Raw genomic sequence first — 21,398 nt, 5'->3', positions numbered from 1 at the left:
CCCAATTCAAATATTTTCTATTTTGAAATGCTGTCGACCTTCGAGGGTGCGTGGTGCGCGGGCTGCAAGCAGCCCGCGAGCCTCTTTTGCCTCTGGGTTGAAGCAATAGGGCAGTCATTTGAAAATGCATTCGAATTTCCTGTCCATTTGTTACATCTGCTAACAGCGATTCTACAGTCAGTCGGTAATGCTTATAAATTCTCCATTCCAGTATTTTCCACTTCGGGAGGCTGCCCACCTTCGAGGGTGCGTGGTGCGCGGGCTGCAAGCAGCCCGCGAAGCATCCCAGGGCAGAAATCTTCAGTCAGTTGAAAATGCATAAAAATTCCCCGTCAATTTGTAAATACCTGCTAACAGCGATTCCACAGTCAATCGGAAGTGCTTATAAATTTCCCATTCAAATATTTTCTATTCCGGGGGGCTGTCTACCTTCGAGGGTGCGTGGTGCGCGAGCTGCAAGCAGCTCGCGGCTCATCCCAGGGCAGAAATCTTCAGTCATTTGAGAATGCATTTGAATTTCCTGTCCATTTGTTACCTGATAACAGCGATTCTACAGTCAGTCGAAACTGTTTATAAATTACTTATTCAAATATTGGTTAAATTCTTGAAACGTGATCCCCGAATTTCATCATTTTGAGGTGTCTAATCGATAGTGGGCAGTGACTTTTCATAATAAACTGTTAAAGAGTTTACTTAACACGCTCGTCGCTTCGCTCCTCGCTACCTATTTGAATATTTACGCCGGCCATTGACGTGACTTGCTCGCTTCGCTCGCTTGGCTAGTGCGTTAGTTCAAAAGTAACCTAACTCGCTCCTCGCTACTTCTTTGAGTATTTACGCCGGCCACTGACGTGACTTGCTCGCTTCGCTCGCTTGGCTAGTGCGGTAGTTCAAAAGTTAACCTAACTGGCTCGTCGCTTCGCTCCTCGCTACTTCTTTGTATATTTACGCCGGCCGCTGACGTGACTTGCTCGCTTCGCTCGCTTGGCTAGTGCAGTAGTTCAAAAGTTAACCTAACTCGCTCGTCGCTTCGCTCCTCGCTTCTTCTTTGAATATTTACGCCGGCTGCTGACGTGACTTGCTCGCTTCGCTCGCTTGGCTAGTGCGGTAGTTCAAAAGTTAACCTAACTCGCTCGTCGCTTCGCTCCTCGCTACCTATTTGAATATTTACGCCAGCCGCTGCCGTGATTCGCTCGCTTCGCTCGCTTGGCTCGTGCGGTAGTTCAAAAGTTAATAAATATTTTCTACTCCGGGAGGCTGTTGACCTTCGAGGTTGCGTGGTGCGCGGGCAGCAAGCAGCCCGCGGCGCCGTCTTTTGCCGTTGCTATTCAATTACCCTTCCTACTATGGAAATTTCCATACAAAATTTTCGAAAAAAAAAATTTCGCTTCTTACCAAAAATTTTTATATGCCTGGAAGCGGACCAGGTTTTGAAGCATTTTTTACTTCGGCGACCCCGACCTACCTGCCACCGGTTCAGAGAGCCGTTGAATTTCGTGATGTATGGAAAATGGAAACCGAGGGTCGGAGAGAAATTCTGAGTATGCAGTTTTGTAAATCTGGCCGATTAGAGAACAGAAATCAATTTTCAGACCGATCATGAAGTAACCGGCGCCACCATCTTGCTTTGAAAAATTGGCCATTTTTGAAAAAAAAATTGCGTCCAATTTTAAATTTCTCCATTGCCCTGGTAGCGCCCCATCTTCCTGATCATTTTTTAGTTCTACACCCCCCACCTATCTGGCGCCGTTTCGGAGAGCCGCCGAATTTCGCGTTGTATGAAACTCAGAAACCAGCGATGGAAACTCGATGATGAGTATTCCAACGTAATGTGAGGCTCGATTAAAGCTCCTGTGCCAAGTTTCAGCTCGATCGGACCAGCGACGGCCATTTTAGCATTTGTATGGCGGCGGCCATTTTTTCCGCCATTTTGAATTTTTTTCACTATCTGTGGTAATTGCTCGAGGTCTACTACAAGTTTAGTTTGAGCACCCCAGATGTAGTTGCTACCGTTTGCGCGGGCCGTTGACCGTCTTCGCGAGATGAGGGAAAGTTTAAGATTTCGTATTTTTCTGGATATCCTGGGAGCTGGGCGAGTATGAATGCATCATTGGTGTATTTCTCCGTTGCGCCACCTCGTCTAAATTTACGTTTTTATGTTTGCGCCAAAAATGGAAAAATTCCAAAATCGAGCGTCCCACTACGGCTCCCTGGTAGCGTCCCAGGGTGGTGATCATTTTTAGTTCCGGGACCCCCCACTCAACTCGCACCGTTTCCGCGGGCCGTTGGATTTTACGTTGTATGGAAGTTGGAAACTGGGGCCCGGAGCCACTCGAACGGGGCACCGATAGATTGGCCGGCTCGAACAGAGCACGTGTGCCAAATTTGAGACGTAAGGATTCATAAACGGCGATTTTGGCAAAGTACGGCGGCCATCTTGTTTTCGCGAAAATCGCCATTTTTCCACCACCCCTGGTAATCGCCACCAGTTCCGAGCATTTTTTGTTCAGACACCCCCCCTCCAGGTATCACAGTTTTTGCGCACCTCCAGGGGTCCACTCGGTTTTCGAAGATGATCGAGATCGCTATATTTTTCCGGTGGTCACTGGGAGCACCTCTACACGATCACGTCGAAATCCCCCCAACTTTCCCCGTAGTTTCCGAGAAACCCGATGTCAGTCAGTCAGTGAGTGGTAGTGTAGCTTTATATATATATGATAATACTAGCTGGTGCGTTGTGCGCGGGCTGCAAGCAGCCCGCGAGCCCCTTTTGCCCCTGGGTTGAAGCAATAGGGCAGTCATTTGAAAATGCATCAAAATCCCCCGTCAATTTGTTATTATTTGCCAACAGCGATTCCACAGTCAATCGGAAGTGTTTATAAATTCCCAATTCAAATATTTTCTATTTTGAAATGCTGTCAACCTTTGAGGGTGCGTGGTGCGCGGGCTGCAAGCAGCCCGCGAGCCTCTTTTGCCTCTGGGTTGAAGCAATAGGGCAGTCATTTGAAAATGTATTCGAATTTCCTGTCCATTTGTTACATCTGCTAACAGCCATTCTACAGTCAGTCGGTTGTGCTTATAAACTCTCCATTCAAGTATTTTCCACTTCGGGAGGCTGCCCACCTTCGAGGGTGCGTGGTGCGCGGGCTGCAAGCAGCCCGCGAAGCATCCCAGCGCAGAAATCTTCAGTCAGTTGAAAATGCATAAAAATTCCCCGTCAATTTGTTAATATCTGCTAACAGCGATTCCACAGTCAATCGGAAGTGCTTATAAATTTCCCATTCAAATATTTTCTATTCCGGGGGGCTGTATACCTTCGAGGGTGCGTGGTGCGCGAGCTGCAAGCAGCTCGCGGCTCATCCCAGGGCAGAAATCTTCAGTCATTTGAAAATGCATTTGAATTTCCTGTCCATTTGTTACATCTGCTAACAGCGATTCTACAGTCAGTCGAAACTGTTTATAAATTACTTATTAAAATATTGGTTAAATTCTTGAAACGTGATCCCCGAATTTCATCATTTTGAGGTGTCTAATCGATAGCGGGCAGTGACTTTTCATAATAAACTGTTAAAGAGTTTACTTAACACGCTCGTCGCTTCGCTCCTCGCTACCTATTTGAATATTTACGCCGGCCGCTGACGTGACTTGCTCGCTTCGCTCGCTTGGCTAGTGCGGTAGTTCAAAAGTAACCTAACTCGCTCGTCGCTTCGCTCCTCGCTACTTCTTTGAGTATTTACGCCGGCCGCTGACGTGACTTGCTCGCTTCGCTCGCTTGGCTAGTGCGGTAGTTCAAAAGTTAACCTAACTGGCTCGTCGCTTCGCTCCTCGCTACTTCTTTGAATATTTACGCCGGCCGCTGACGTGACTTGCTCGCTTCGCTCGCTTGGCTAGTGCAGTAGTTCAAAAGTTAACCTAACTCGCTCGTCGCTTCGCTCCTCGCTACTTCTTTGAATATTTACGCCGGCCGCTGACGTAACTTGCTCGCTTCGCTCGCTTGGCTAGTGCGGTAGTTCAAAAGTTAACCTAACTCGCTCGTCGCTTCGCTCCTCGCTACCAATTTGAATATTTACGCCAGCCGCTGCCGTGATTCGCTCGCTTCGCTCGCTTGGCTCGTGCGGTAGTTCAAAAGTTAATAAATATTTTCTACTCCGGGAGGCTGTCGACCTTCGAGGTTGCGCGGTGCGCGGGCAGCAAGCAGCCCGCGGTGCCGTCTTTTGCCGTTGCTATTCAATTACCCTTCCTACTATGGAAATTTCCATACAAAATTTTCGAAAAAAAAAATTTCGCTTTTTACCAAAAATTTTTATATGCCTGGAAGCGGACCAGGTTTTGAAGCATTTTTTGCTTGGGCCACCCCGACCTACCTGCCACCGGTTCAGAGAGCCGTTGAATTTCGTGATGTATGGAAAATGGAAACCGAGGGTCGGAGAAAAATTCTGAGTATGCAGTTTTGTAAATCTGGCTGATTAGAGCACAGAAATCAATTTTTAGACCGATCGTAAAGTAACCGGCGCCACCATCTTGCTTTGAAAAATTGGCCATTTTTGAAAAAAAAATTGCGTCCAATTTGAAATTTCTCGATTGCACTGGTAGCGCCCCATGTTTCTAATCATTTTTTAGTTCTACACCCCCCACCCATCTGGCGCCGTTTCGGAGAGCCGTCGAATTTCGCGTTGTATGAAACTCGGAAACCAGCAGTGAAAACTCGATTATGAGTATGCCAACTTAATGTGCGGCTTGATTAAAGCCCCTGTGCCAAGTTTCAGCGCGATCGGACCAGCGATGGCCATTTTAGCATTTGTATGGCGGCGGCCATTTTTTCCGCCATTTTGAATTTTTTTCACTTTCTGTGGTAATTGCTCGAGGTCTACTCCAAGTTTAGTTTGAGCACCCCAGATGTAGCTGCTACCGTTTGCGCGGGCCATTGACCGTCTCCGCGGGCTGTGAGAAAGTTCAAAATTTCGGATTTTTCTGGATATCCTGGGAGCTGGGCGAGTACGAATGCAACATTGGTGTATTTCTCCGTTGCGCCACCTCGTCTAAATTTACGTTTTTATGTTTGCGCCAAAAATGGAAAAATTCCAAAATCGAGCGACCCACTATGGCTCCCTGGTAGCGTCCCAGGGTGGTGATCATTTTTAGTTCCGGGACCCCCCACCCAACTCGCACCGTTTCCGCGGGCCGTTGGATTTTCCATTGTATGAAAGTCGGAAACGGGGGCCCGGAGCCACTCGAACTGGGCACCGATCGATTCGCCGGCTCGAACAGAGCACGTGTGCCAAATTTGAGACGTAAGGATTCATAAACGGCGATTTTGGCAAAGTACGGCGGCCATCTTGTTTTCGCGAAAATCGCCATTTTTCCACCCCCCCTGGTAATCGCCACCAGTTCCGAGCATTTTTTGTTCAGACACCCCCCTCAAGGTACCACCGTTTTTGCGCACCTCCAGGGGTCCACTCGGTTTTCGAAGATGATCGAGATCGCTATATTTTTCCTCTGGTCACTCGGCGCACCTCTACACAATCACATAATTATCCCCCCCACTTTCCCCGTAGTTTCCGAGAAAAGCGATGTCAATCAGTCAGTCAGTGAGTGGTAGTGTAGCTTTATATATATATGACTAGCTGGTGCGTTGTGCGCGGGCTGCAAGCAGCCCGCGAGCCCCTTTTGCCCCTTGGGTTGAAGCAATAGGGCAGTCATTAGGAAATGTGTTAGAATTCCAAGTCCATTTATAATTTTCTGCTAACTGCGATTCCACAGTCAATCGGAAGTGCTTATAAATTCCCAATTCATAAATTTTCTATTCTGGAATGCTGTCGACCTTCGAGTGTGCGTTGTGCGCGGGCTGCAAGCAGCCCGCGAGCCCCTTTTGCCCCTGGGTTGAAGCAATAGGGCAGTCATTTGAAAATACATTCAAATTTCCTGTCCATTTGTTACATCTGCTAACAGCGATTCTACAGTCAGTCGGTAATGCTGATAAATTCCCCATTCAAGTATTTTCCACTCCGGGAGGCTGTCCACCTTCGAGGGAGCGTGGTGCGCGGGCTGCAAGCAGCCCGCGAAGCATCCCAGGGCAGAAATCTTCAGTCAGTTGAATATGCATAAAAATTCCCCGTCAATTTGTTAATATCTGCTAACAGCGATTCCACAGTCAATCGGAAGTGCTTATAAATTTCCCATTCAAATATTTTCTACTCCGGGGGGCTGTCTACCTTCGAGGGTGCGTGGTGCGCGAGCTGCAAGCAGCTCGCGGCTCATCCCAGGGCAGAAATCTTCAGTCATTTGAAAATGCATTTGAATTTCCTGTCCATTTGTTACATCTGCTAACAGCGATTCTACAGTCAGTCGAAACTGTTTATAAATTACTTATTCAAATATTGGTTAAATTCTTGAAACGTGATCCCCGAATTTCATCATTTTGAGGTGTCTAATCGATAGCGGGCAGTGACTTTTCATAATAAACTGTTAAAGAGTTTACTTAACACGCTCGTCGCTTCGCTCCTCGCTACCTATTTGAATATTTACGCCGGCCGCTGACGTGACTTGCTCGCTTCGCTCGCTTGGCTAGTGCGGTAGTTCAAAAGTAACCTAACTGGCTCGTCGCTTCGCTCCTCGCTACTTCTTTGAGTATTTACGCCGGCCGCTGACGTGACTTGCTCACTTCGCTCGCTTGGCTAGTGCAGTAGTTCAAAAGTTAACCTAACTGGCTCGTCGCTTCGCTCCTCGCTACTTCTTTGAATATTTACGCCGGCCGCTGACGTGACTTGCTCGCTTCGCTCGCTTGGCTAGTGCAGTAGTTCAAAAGTTAACCTAACTCGCTCATCGCTTCGCTCCTCGCTACTTCTTTGAATATTTACGCCGGCTGCTGCCGTGATTCGCTCGCTTCGCTCGCTTGGCTCGTGCGGTAGTTCAAAAGTTAATAAATATTTTCTGCTCCGGGAGGCTGTCGACCTTCGAGGTTGCGCGGTGCGCGGGCAGCAAGCAGCCCGCGGTGCCATCTTTTTCCGTTGCTATATTCCTATTACCCTTCCTACTATGGAAATTTCCATACAAAATTTTCGAAAAAAAAATTTCGCTTTTTAACAAAAATTTTTATATATCTGGAAGCGGACCAGGTTTTGAAGCATTTTTTACTTTGGCGACCCCGACCTACCTGCCACCGGTTCAGAGAGCCGTTGAATTATGTGATGTATGGAAAATGGAAACCGGGGGTCGGAGAGAAATTCTGACTATGCAGTTTTGTAAATCTGGCCGATCAGAGCACAAAAGTCAATTTTCAGACCGATCGTAAAGTAACCGGCGCCACCATCTTGCCTCGAAAAATCGGCCATTTTTGAAAAAAAAATTACGTCCAATTTGAAATTTCTCAATTGCCCTGGTAGCACCCCATCTTCCTGATCATTTTTTAGTTCTACACCCCCCACCTATCTGGCGCCGTTTCGGAGAGCCGTCGAATTTCGCGTTGTATGAAACTCGGAAACCAGCGATGAAAACTCGATGATGAGTATGCCAACTTAATGTGCGGCTCGATTAAAGCCCCTGTGCCAAGTTTCAGCGCGATCGGACCAGCGATGGCCGTTTTAGCATTTGTATGGCGGCGGCCATTTTTTCCGCCATTTTGAATTTTTTTCACTATCTGTGGTAATTGCTCGAGGTTTACTACACATTTAGTTTGAGCACCCCAGATGTAGCTGCTACCGTTTGCGCGGGCCGTTGACCGTCTCCGCGGGCTGTGAGAAAGTTCAAAATTTCGGATTTTTCTGGATATCCTGGGAGCTGGGCGAGTATGAATGCTTCATTGGTGTGTTTCTCCGTTGCGCCACCTCGTCTAAATTTACGTTTTTATGTTTGCGCCAAAAATGGAAAAATTCCAAAATCGAGCGACCCACTATGGCTCCCTGGTAGCGTCCCAGGGTGGTGATCATTTTTAGTTCACGGACCCCCCACCCAACTCGCACCGTTTCCGCGGGCCGTTGGATTTTACGTTGTATGGAAGTCGGAAACTGGGGCCCGGAGCCACTCGAACGGGGCACCGATCGATTCGCTGGCTCGAACAGAGCACGTGTGCCAAATTTGAGACGTAAGGATTCATAAACGGCGATTTTGGCAAAGTACGGCGGCCATCTTGTTTTCGCGAAAATCCCCATTTTTCCACCACCCCTGGTAATCGCCACCAGTTCCGAGCATTTTTTGTTCAGACACCCCCCCTCCAGGTACCACCGTTTTTGCGCACCTCCAGGGGTCCACTCGGTTTTCGAAGATGATCGAGATCGCTATATTTTTCCTCTGGTCACTCGGCGCACCTCTACACAATCACATAATTATCCCCCCCACTTTCCCCGTAGTTTCCGAGAAAAGCGATGTCAATCAGTCAGTCAGTGAGTGGTAGTGTAGCTTTATATATTATAATAACTAGCTGGTGCGTTGTGCGCGGGCTGCAAGCAGCCCGCGAGCTTCCGTGTGCTCCAAGAGTTTTAACAAACGATGTTGTTTTTTTTATCTATAATTATTCTAGCTATCATCAGCTCTTGGACTATAGCAATATAATTTCTAATTTTTATTTTGTCAGAAAAAAAAGTCCAAGACAACACTTACTCAATTAAACAAACAAGTACTTAATCGCAATTCATCGTTTCATAATCATAAAAAAAATATATATATAACTATATAGGGTATATTATGACAAAAAACGCTAAGAGATCATTGATGTAAAAAAAATACACCGAAATTGTATGTTTTTTCTATTATAATCATTATACAATTATACATGTTTCAACAACAGAATGTAATTGGCAATGTAATTTGTGTATTTTTGTTGTATAGTACATACTTATAGTTGTACCAACTAAAAAGAAAATAGCAAACTGACACATTTTTTAAGTTAAATATATGTAATACCTGTATATTTATACTGTGTTACATCAATCTTTAATATTGTTATTATGATATATTATATATTGAAGAATAATAATTGAAAAAATAATGTTTAAAAATCTTACACCACCATACTTCATAATTTGATCGATATTCATTAATCATATATGTACTACCCTATTTTTCTTATTTAATTAAAAGTATAAAAAAGCGAAATATAAGAAAAAATAAATAAATCAATGCTCAGTTTTCGAGCAGCCTAGTCTCTTAGATCCCAGCCGATAAATTACTTGTCTTTAAATACATATTATATATTAAACATTATAATACAAAATTTAAATATCACTAATTTCTCTTTCAGTTTTGAACGACTTCGATAATATAGAAAGTGATTGTTTTTAACAGAAGCAATAATGAAAATAGAAGATTGAAATTATTTAATGAAAAAGTGATCTCGGCAAAACGTGTTTTTAAAAGATACAATACAAAATTAGATACCTAAATAATGTGTTTTAATTTCATTGAACATATTCATATACCTACAAATAATGATTACCTCTTGTCTTGTTTAAAAACTAACAAAAAACTGAATTATATAAACAAGTACTCCTGTGGAGTGTAGCTGATATTAAAATTAAATGTTAAGTAGGTAGGTAGTTCGTTATGTAAAACCTCGAAATAATAGTTTGTTATCGTTATTTTTTCTTATCTAGTTACATTAAATTGACTTTGTTGATTTTTAATTGAAGTTGTTTTCTCAATATTTCTAGTCCCTTAGGTATTTTAGTAATTTAGCTGCAAGCCAATAATTTAAATAGTAGTTGGGACCATTAATATTACTTAGTTAAAAATCTTAAAATTTTCGTTTGTCAATATCATTCATCAGTGTTTTTTTTTTTAATTCTATCATTTTATAATCCTCGTAGTGCCTTATTTAATTTATGTACCTACTGAATTAGGTGTTAGGAAGATATACCTAAGTTTATTATAAAAAAATAAAAATATAGTTATTTATATCAGTTCCATCTGTCGGTTTGCAATGATTAATTTGTTAAGTTCTTCATACACTGTTTATTGAATCGAACATGTGAATAATGATTTTAGTAGTTCATTTCTATGTGTTTCTATGGCATACTTAGATCATTAAGTAAATGGCATAAGAAAAAGCTAATTTTAAGTAGGTAATAAGTACTAAACATTGTTTTGTGTAGTAGATGATAGGCAATTTATCTAATCAAAACTTTAATTATTTCAATAATAAAACAGCTATCTTCATAGATTATTTACATATTATATCAAAATTTAGTTTCATAAAATCAATAATAATAATTATTTTTGAATTGCGAATAAAACAACAATAATTGAAACTAAAATGGTTTTATTAACATGACTATATTATTCAACTAATGGTAACAGTAATACATTTTTTCATACAACTTAAATAAAATCTATACATAAAAAAAACGTAGGAAAATACACTTGAATATTTTTTGGGTGCGATTTACAAAATAATAATCGAAGCAAAAAATATGCTACCCCGGGCTAGACGTAAACAGTAGTGCATGGATAAACTTAAAATTTTGAATAAATATTATAAAAACAGGTCGGATCAACATATTAAAGGCTAAACATATAATATAACATCTTGCTAAGACCAATAGGAGCGTAACAATGCGGATAAAGCCACGGAGCACGATGGTGGTCTGTTTCGTGCTTTCACGTGTTTCTTCTTAGTGACGCTGCTTTGAGCACCTGGCGCGTCTGGCTGAAATTGTTTAAAATATGAATACATATTTTTGTTATCCTTTTTCACATGCATGAGTATGAGTATCAATCAAAAATCAAGAATAGTCCATAATAAAGATTCGATTGAAATTCAATTTATGAATAGATATAATATCTATGAATTCTTGAAAGTCACAACTTTGGTTTTGAACAGCGATGTTTATTATAAAACTTATTGTTTGTGACGAGAGTTTTATAGTTAGAAATTAAAGATTTTAATGTATTTTACAACAAATATAGTTAATAGTATAAATTTATAAAAAAATATATTTTGTTCTAATAGTAACAGAGGTTGCATTGAGGAAACTATTTTTGATCAATACTTTATGTAGTTTGATCGTTTCATAAACAAAAATTAGGCCAAAAATATAATTAACATACTTAACTGGTGATTCCATTTTGTACTGATACAAAGCCTGTTTTATATATGTACAATATTTTGACTTCAATTATTCCTTTTATTGGTTGTGTCATTCCTCCTCCTGATGAAACTGTCTTTATGTTATAGAGTAATTTGTGGCATTTCTGAAAAAAAAAATCCACATTTAATGAAAACCTTCAATTTGTCAAAACTAAATCAAATAATTGGGACCACCAACCACATTGCAGGCAGCTTTCAAATAAAAAAAAAGAATTCTCAAAATCGGTTTTCCCAGTGAAAAATTATGATGTAACAAAGCGAAAAAGAGAATAAATCCAATTTCGAAGTCGATTAAAATGTAAATTTAATCATGATGTGTTATTTATTATATTTATGCAGTTTAAATGTTTCACAAACAGGAATTAGGTCAATAAATATATTATGTACTTAACTTGATATTTTTTCTCATCAAAATTCTTCATCAAAACTTTATATACATGTAGTTACCTAATATGTAAATATTTTGCCCTCAAGTCCTTTTATTGGTAAAATAAGTAGTATCTTTCTTCCTATGGATGAAACTGGTCTTTTATATTTTCCTATTTCTACTGGGATTCAATTGTGGCGTTTCTGAAAAAAAAAACATTTATAAAATATTTGATTATCCTCATTTTTTATCACTGGCAATCATTTTAAACGTTTTTTAGGGTTCCGTAGCCAAAATGGCAAAAACGGAACCCTTATAGTTTCGTCATGTCCGTCTGTCCGTCTGTCCGTCTGTCCGTCTGTCACAGCCGATTTACTCGGAAACTATAAGTACTACAGTGATGAAATTTGATGGGAATATGTGTTGTATGAACCGCTACAAAAATATGACACTAAATAGTAAAAAAAAGAATTGGGGGTGGGGCCCCCCATACATGTAACTGAGGGATGAAATTTTTTTTTTCGATGTACATACCCGTGTGGGGTATCAATGGAAAGGTCTTTTAAAATGATATAAAGTTTTCTAAAAAACATTTTTCTTAAAGTGAACGGTTTTTGAGATATCAGCTCTCAAAGTCGTAAAAAGTATGTCCCCCCCCCTCTATTTTTATAACTACGGGGTATAAAATTCTAAAAAAAATAGAGGTGATGCATGCTAATTAACTCTTTCAACGATTTTTGGTTTGATCAAAGTATCTCTTATAGTTTTTGAGATAGGTTGATTTAACTGTAATTTATTATATTTGCTGCTACGGAACCCTTTGTGCGCGAGCCCGACTCGCACTTGGCCGGTTTTTTTTAAATTTATTGAGAGTTTTGCATCCATACTTTTGTTATCTAAACTTAATCAAGATATTATGTTTTTTTAATGCTCCTTTTTAGACAAACAGGAATTATGCCAAACAAATATAATATACTTAACTTGTGATTTAATGTTGTCATATTAAACCTATTATTTTGTGTTGTTTGTCCGTCTTCTGCGATCTGGAAAATATGAAATATATAAGTTGTATCATAAATTTAGAAAGATAATAAGAAGATTATAAAAGATAATATAAACCTATGACAAATATCCGCAAAAAGGAACACTGTTTTCAATTTTTTTGACTGGCAGCGAGGTGTTTCACATCATACTGAGCAAATTATATCTTTAAATAAATAAATAAATAAATGAAACTTTCTGTATTAATGCAAAACTACCACCTCCTCCTTTATCCAGGCTTGGGACTGGCTGCGATGAGGTAGAATAAAATAATCTCATAAAATTTATTCTATTCACCCTCAAACACAGGCGGAGTTACCTAACTACCGTCTAAATACTCGATATACACTAATTACTACTATTATACTTAACTATAAAAGAAATAAAAATTGTAAAGTGTGTATATGATTGACACGTGTTTAAGTAAAGCGTTATGCGTGTAATAAAATAAAATTAAATAAATATAACCATGATTCTATCAAAAATACATACACGTAAATAAAATGTATGAATAAAATATCTACATTCTACATCAATAATTTACACGATCTAAATTAATTTACTCTAGTTTACTCTAGTCTATATACCTATAAACTAAACTTAATTGATTTTATGTACACAAAAATATAGTTTGTGTTGTGCATGTAAGTTTATGTTAAAAAACAAAATTGATTGATCTACATAGAAAATTGAAGCATAGCGAGACAAAATATTTAAATATTACTGTAAAATGCGCTCAGCGAATGTAAAAGTACGATATTAGAAGTAATGATGTAGCGCGTTGTACTGTAAATATACGTCGGACGTGATGCAATTTATAAAAATGAAATGATAGCCCTTCGAATATAGAATAACGATGGATCATGAAAGACGATAGCGGGCGCTTTTAGTCCAACGGAAGGAATGGATCCGCGGACGGTACCGGGCCGGTGTCGGGCGGAGCTGCGCGCGAGCGGCCTCGCTCGGCGGCGAGACGTGGCCGGGCCGGCGCGCGCCGCGGCGGGCGCAGGAGCGGCTCTGTCGCAGAGGTGAGTGCGGTGCCCTAAGTCGCTTTGCATTGGCGCTGCGTCGCGCCTGCAGTGATGGCGGTGGCTAGATGTAGACAGTGTCGAAACAATAGAATATTACGATTGATAATGCGGGGCGTTTCTCTCAAGTTATATGTATTAATATTTATATTACATCTCATATTATAATATGTCATAATTGTGCTAACCTAACCAAAATATTTGCGTATTTGAAAAAAAAATGGACAGATCACGGATACACAAAATAAAAACAATTTTATGTTCCTATAAATAATTGTTATTTATTTTAAGTATCAAATTTGATAAATGTTTTTATTTTTTTATTTTTATTAAGAATTTCCAACAAAGAAAACATAATTTATAAACTCTTAATAGTTAATACTAAAATAGCTTATCGTATAATAACAATATATTATGTTTCTTTACTTATAGGAAATTACAACAATCGTATATTTAAACGGATAACAATATCATGTTAGTTTAATGAAAAAATGAAATACAATTTCTGATGCAGGAAATACAAACAAACAAATAATAATTTACCAAAGTAGATCCAAAACAAATTTGCAATAATATCGTTTTTACTAATATTACTAATTACTAATTAAAAAACTAATGCTGACTACTATTATTTGTAAATAGTATGGTGCTTATCGACATGTTTCATTGAAATGTTTATTAAGAATACGCAGTACGCTTGAATACCGCAAGTGAATTGTGAAATATATCAATTTCACGCGACTTTGCTGCAACAACGTTGTACTCATGGGTAAGTCTAACTATTGGGGAATGCTTCCATAAGTTTGTTCGAAATGGAGGAGTTCTGAGTATAGCGCAGGGATATCGAGGGATCCTGGCGGGGACATTAATACATATTCTGCCCAATAATTCAGAAGAATCAATACAATTATTAATTATTTTATATAAGAAAAATATATCTAACGTAATATTGTACGTCGAGATTTTAAGCTCAACATCTTGAAGTTATTGAGTCTGTCCAGATAACTTGTGCAGGTTTTACCAATTCCAGTTCTGAATGCTAGACAACGGACCAGTAATTTTTGTAAACGCTCGATCCGAATTATATGCGTTTGATAAGATGGGTTCCAGACTGTACAACAATACTCCAGACGACTACGAACGAAGTTGTTGTAAAGTACAAGCGCTGTTTTAGGATCCTTGAATTCTTTGGAGCACCGTAGGATGAAGCCAAGCGATCGATATGATGCAGCCAATATGTTGTAGTAGTGAGATGTAAAACGTAATTGTTGAGTGAATGTTATCACTATCATGTAAACAAAATTTAAATGGACATGTTTATTAATATTATTTTATTAATATACCGTGAAATATTCACAAAACGAAAGATGTCGTTTACTTTAAAAGTCAAAGCAGTATCATGAAAGGTCGGGAACCTTCAGATGCTGGGAAATGTTACCCAGGCATTTTTTTTTCTCGTTTTCATATAAATCGCATTTTACTTTTCCAAAAAGCTGGTACATCTCAGTAAAATGAGCATTCTTTCGATTTCTTTTGCTGCAAAGATTTCGTAGTGGGATTATGTTGTAGGCAATAAAAAGACAAAAAAAGCAAAACAGAATATTGTTCATTGACAATTAAATAAAAATAATCATATTTTTACATTTAAGTTGTGCTTTAAATTCAGTGATTTAACTTTATTTACCATGGTTATTTCCGAGATACCAAATTAGGCTTATTTTTCCGAAATTAACCGAATAGAAATAATATTTATTAACTATCAAATTATGTGGTAATATAAAATGTGCTAACCCTAAGCTTCTTTTGATGCTGAGCAATGTTGTAAAATATAGATCGCTACATTATTAGGTAATTTTGCCCATCATTGTAACTTTTGTTTAAAACAACCTTCAGTGGTTAGTTATAATATTTCAAACGTTATTTAATGACATATTATGAGTAAAAGAAACCTGTGTTTTCGCCATCATGCACAAACTATCAACTTGAATTTTCACCATTTTTTTTTCCCGCGAATTGACACATGATATTCAATGAGTTACAACAAGTTGCTGATTTAAATTAGCGACACACACAATAGGCAGTGTTGACAGACAAATTAACCAACTATTTTACACCAAATACTTTGAATATTGCCAAAGTATGAAGGTATTTTAACAATTTAAAAATTGACTTATGAATTGATCTTCGGGCAAAGATATCCTTGGTAAAAAAATCACAATAAGACACTATGCATTTTCGAAGTAATTATGATATTGATTAATTGTTTTTGATAATGTAGTTTTTTTTTGCGTTGGAAAATATTCAAGAATATGGTTATCATACTAACAAAAGATGTTTTCAACTCTTAGAGTATTTCATACATTTTACATTGTCTTAATAAAATATTGTAAATAACAAAAACTTATAGGTGATACGTAAACATAAATGTTCTACTTATGTATCTAATAAAAACTAAAATTATATTTTATAGATATATTATATGCATGTGAAAAAAGCAATTGATTGTACTTAGTTAGTATAACAATTCTTCAGTTCTCGATAGGTTTGGAGTTTGTACGATAACCGTACTTACTACATAGTCACTTTAATTATTTTAAGCAAGCAAGCAATGAAATGTTTCAAATTACAAAATAAATAACCAGTCGACCAGCTGTATTCCAACATTAGGTACATTAAGATAAAATGTATTTTACATAATGATAGTATGTACTTTATATACAATGCTTTCTTAATATTACAGGTTAACGTTGATTTTTTTTTAAATTACACATAGTATAAACTATAACGTATTAAGAAGAATTTAGAGAAGATATAAAGAAGAGAAAGAAGAATAGGCACAGTGGTGTAATTAAATAACACGAAACGAAAAGGGCGAGTTACATAAGAAGGTATAGCGAAAAAATAGAAGAGTTGCCTGATACTTTAATTCAATAAAGTTTCTCTCGAAGAAGAGAAGGCAGAGTAAAAGTAAGGAAGAAAGTTTTTATTTTTGCAATACGAATTACAATATTATAACTTTAATTTATTTTAAAATAACTGTTGACAACGTAACGTGTATGTTAATATATTTTTTTTTCATAAGTACATAATAATCGACAACCAACATTTGTTTTAAACTTTAGTTCCATTTAAAACGAGATGAAAGAATAAATTTATACGAATACATTTTTTTATACTAAATTATAAAATAAATCTTGATCTTGCTTGATTGAGGTGATTCAAAATACTGGAATTACTAAATAAACGCTATTCACATATATATCGAACTATTCCACCATACTTCAATATTGAATACAGTCAAGTATTTTTATGTAGGTAAATTAAAATTCATTAACTCCACTTGCTTGCAGGATCCGTGCGATCAACCCCACCGGGTGAGACCCTTTTGGGAAGCCCAGCGAGTGCGATCAGCAACCGGATAGAATTCATGTTCTTGTTTGGATGTCGTTTCAGAAAATATTATCATACAAATCAATCATAAAAGCATAGCCTTCAGTGTTGTATTTGATGTCGTTAATATTAGGATTTTAGTTTCATGTTCGTTCGGTTATAATTTGCACTTCAGTTTAGTTCCAAAACTTTGTGACCTCACATACGACGGCAACTGGATCATAATGCCATTTTTTTTTAACTACATATATTATATTTACCGTGAACTTTCACTGTGATAGTCAATTTTCTTTGGCTTTTATCAAGGATTTTGTCCACTTACGACGTTTCCTTTGGTGAACAGAAAATTTCTTTTGTCAGCTTCGAGACATTTTTGGAGTGAGAAAAAGTCATCATGTCACTCATGTTTGTTTGGCTATTGCGTCTGACCAATGTTTTCATTGCTTTCTATAATAGTAAAATGGCTATGACTGTTTATTATAATAGTAAAATGGCTATTTTAATTAGATAACGTATGTAATTCCAGTATTTGTTTCTTGTTTCGTTGATGCGGCAAATATATTCTTGATGTTCTATCATTATTATTTTTTCGTTTTTTTTTTTGTTATTTTTTTTTTGTTCTTTTTAGTGTTTTTTTTGTCTTTTTTGTATATTTCTTTTTTTCTGATATTTTTTTTTGTTTTTGTTCTTTTTTGTGTGTTTTTTTTTTGTATATTTCTTTTTTCTGATATTATGTATTTTTTTTGGTAGCTATTAAACAATTTGCCGTTTTAAATAGAATAATTAAAAATACATTTTAATTTATGCAAATTAAAGGCATACGAAATAATCTAAGAAGTAAAAATTCCACCCTTTATATTATTTACGTTAGTAACAAACGCTTGAATTTATTCGATGTGATGAATAACCATATTCTTGTTACAACTTGTCATCAGTCATCTGTGAGACGCGATACAAAACACACGTCAGTGTAGTTGCCCCGTTCTATCAGGTGTGCAAAACCTTTTCTCTAATCCAAGTATTAACAATGGAGTGTGCGTTATGCAATTCAACATTTAAAGAAGGAGTGCAATGTTGCATATGCAACAAACACTTCGATTTTGGCTGTGCACAAATAACGGAACAAGGTTGGAGAAAACTGGGTGTGGAGAGACGAGCTGCCTGGAGGTGTACCAATTGCAAGAATTCATCAAATATAAACCAACCCTCAGCATCAGACACTATATCCCTCGAGTCTATAATGAAAGAATTGCGAGATGTGAAAAACAAACTCACCGGAATGCCAAGTCTACTAACTGGGTTGAATGAATTGAAAAAAGAGCTATGTGAGATCAAATCAAGCTGCGAATTTTTAGGTGGCAAGATTGATGATTTTGCAAACAAAATATCAACTATGGACGCTAGATTGGTTGAACTCGAAAGCCTTGATCTCAAAATCTCCAGTCTTGACCAGGAGGTATCCTGTCTAAAGGCTCAGTTGGCAGCTAACGACACAAGATCAAGATTAAATAATGTCGAGATTAAGGGCGTTCCTATAAAGAAAAATGAAAACCTATATTCTGTTGTGGACAATATCTGTCAGAAAGTTAGCTTCAGTATTAAAAAGGAACACATCAACTACCTATATCGTGTTCCGTCTCAGAAGACAAAAGATAAACCCATCATAATTAGTTTCCTGAACAGATACGTTAAGGAGGATTTTGTTGCTGCGGCTCGAGCATCGAAGGAATTGCTAGCTCGTGATATCGGATATGGAGACTCTAACAATCGCATCTTTGTGAATGACCATTTAAGCCCTGAAATGAAGAACCTACTGAATAGCTGCAAATTAACTGCCAAGGATAAGCACTACGATTACGTTTGGGTCAAATTCGGTAAAATACATGTACGTAAAAATAATTCATCTCCTGTTATAATAATTACCAAAAAGTCAGATTTAAACAAATTGTCATAATATGTATCCATTCCGTATCATTCTTTCTTGTTAAACAACTAAATTGTGAACGATTCAAATGCTTATTTTATAAAATCAAAGTCGAACAATTAATATTATCACGCTTAAATTTGTCTATATTATGTTTTCAATTTATGTTAAAATGTTATAATTTTCGTTCAAAATACCAAGTGTTTTGTAGCCATGACTCAACCGTAGTCGAACAGGTTTATTCTCTACTAATGCGGGTGGATGTATTTTTCTTTTGTGTCGCTTGTTGCAAAGATGCTCCGAATACTTATTCTTTACCGATTATTGCTATTCCGTACAAACTCGTGCAATTTAGTATTTGCACTTTTCTCTGTCGCACTTATATGATTAGAATTAATGTCGTTAACGTTCTAATGGTTTTAATACGCACTCAAGCTCTTGTGAATATTATTAATAAACTTATGGAATCGCTATATTTTATTAAATACTATTTTGATTTAATCTCGGTTAAAATGTTAGGAACATTATTTAATAGAAATGATATATGTTATAAGTACTTATTTAATAGTGGTTTGAATGTGATATTGCAGCGTTTGGAACATCGTGTTGTATTTGACACAAGTCTATCAATTATCTTATTTTTATACGTTCTAGTAACTATCATTCTAATAATTATTATAACTTGCAAATATACGTACGTACGTAAGGTTAAATCGTTAATGGTTCTATTCGATTATAACGTGACATCTAAACGTTTATTGATTGTATCAAAACGAAATGGCTAATGAAAATACAAAATTATCAATTTACTATCAAAACGTTAGAGGATTAAGGACAAAGTCCTTATTATTTTTTCGTAATTTATGTTTAACCTCGTATGATATTATATTGTTAACGGAGACATGGCTTGTGGATGGTATATCGGACTCGGAATTTTTTGATGATCGTTATGTAGTGTGGCGTAGGGATCGGAATTATGAGGCGACAGGACAATCTCGGGGAGGGGGCGTGCTTGTCGCAACCCGAAAGGAATTAATCGTGACGTCACAGGAGCAATTTCAATCATCTGCCGAGGACCTCTGGTTGACTTTACGTGTTAAATATCAAAACGAACTTATTAATATTCACATATGTGTATTATATCTTTGTAAACAAAACTTAGGCAGATCATTTTCTCAACAATTGCATAACTTTCTAGAAGCACTAAATAATATAATTCTCAATCACCCCTCGGATAAAATAATTATTGCGGGCGACTTTAACATGAGTAATATATCCTGGATTTTAAATTCTGAAGGTCTACTTCTTCCTTCAAACTATTCGAATGGTGATGAATGTTTGTTTATTGACGAATTATACACTCATGGTTTGCAGCAGTACAACTTCATACATAACGCTAGCAACCGAATACTCGACTTAGTGTTATCGAACGATTCTATTGTTGTGTATGAATGTGTCCGTCCGCTTTTACCGATCGACCCTTACCATAAAGCACTCATAATTGATGTAGAATTTGTTCACATATCGTATTTAAAATCGAATACTAGGAAGAAAATATTATACAACAAAGGGGATTACGAGGGAATAAATGCAGAATTGTTTAAAATTAATTGGTCACAAGAGTTTGACAGGACTCATTCCATTGAAGAATGTGTGAATTATTTTTATTCGATTGTTAATAATCTAATTCACACTTACATCCCAAGCAAAACCGTGGTCGACAATAAATTTCCTATTTGGTATTCACCAGCTTTAAAAAAGATTATTAAAGAAAAATTTAAACATTTTCGCAAATACAAGATTTACAAAAACCTAAGTAGCTTAGAATCATACAAACTGTTAAGGGATAGAGTTAAGAATGTAGAAAATGACTGTTACCAAAAATATATAAATTCTGTTGAAAATTCCATTGAACAGAATCCTAAATACTTCTGGTCCTTTTTCAAATGTAGATCGAAATCTAAAGGCTTACCTAGCAATATTAAATACAATAACAATTTACTCACATCCGGAAACAATATTTGTAATGCATTCTCAGAATATTTTTATTCTACATTCCTAGACAAAACTGACACAAATTTATCAAATTATGTATCTGAACTGGAATTAAGTAATTTTGAATCTAATTTTGACCTTTGTTCGATAAACATTGACTTGAAAACGATAAAAAAGGCATTATCCCAACTAGATCCTTCGAAATCTGCAGGTCCTGATGAAATCAGTCCACTGTTTCTTATAAAATGTGCCGACTCAATAGCCATTCCACTAGCCTATTTATTTAAGAAATCACTTACTCTTATGGAATTCCCCTCAATGTGGAAGAGGGCATTTGTTACACCTGTCCACAAAAAAGGTTCTAAGTTGGAAGTTGTCAATTATAGACCTATATCTAAATTGTGTATCATAGCCAAAGTCTTCGAAAGAATAGTATACGACCAGGTTTATGCAGTATTTAAAAACACATTCATGAGTTACCAGCATGGATTTCTTAAAGGTCGATCAACCGTGACTAACCTGGTGCTTCTGAATGATTACATTACTGATGCTATGGAGACAGGCCATCAGGTC

General features: G+C 37.3%; 1 long non-coding RNA gene across 1 annotated transcript; it reads right to left on the bottom strand.

Annotated features, from left to right (window-relative positions):
- Window positions 1-10,235: 10,235 nt before the first annotated feature.
- On the bottom strand, window positions 10,236-11,516 carry LOC149895104 (uncharacterized). Its single transcript, XR_016458514.1, has 2 exons — window positions 11,041-11,516; window positions 10,236-10,639 (listed from the first exon to the last, which is right to left on the bottom strand). It is a non-coding gene; the product is annotated as an uncharacterized LOC149895104 (long non-coding RNA).
- Between the last annotated feature and the right edge of the window lie 9,882 nt (window positions 11,517-21,398).

The sequence above is a fragment of the Colias eurytheme genome, chromosome 32 (assembly GCF_061535395.1).
Source record: "Colias eurytheme isolate Ceu_HAF_F1 chromosome 32, ilColEury1 Martin Lab GWU primary, whole genome shotgun sequence".
Lineage (NCBI taxonomy): Eukaryota > Metazoa > Arthropoda > Insecta > Lepidoptera > Pieridae > Colias > Colias eurytheme.
Note: the sequence above shows the minus strand (reverse complement) of the source record. Positions and strands in the feature narration are given on the sequence as shown.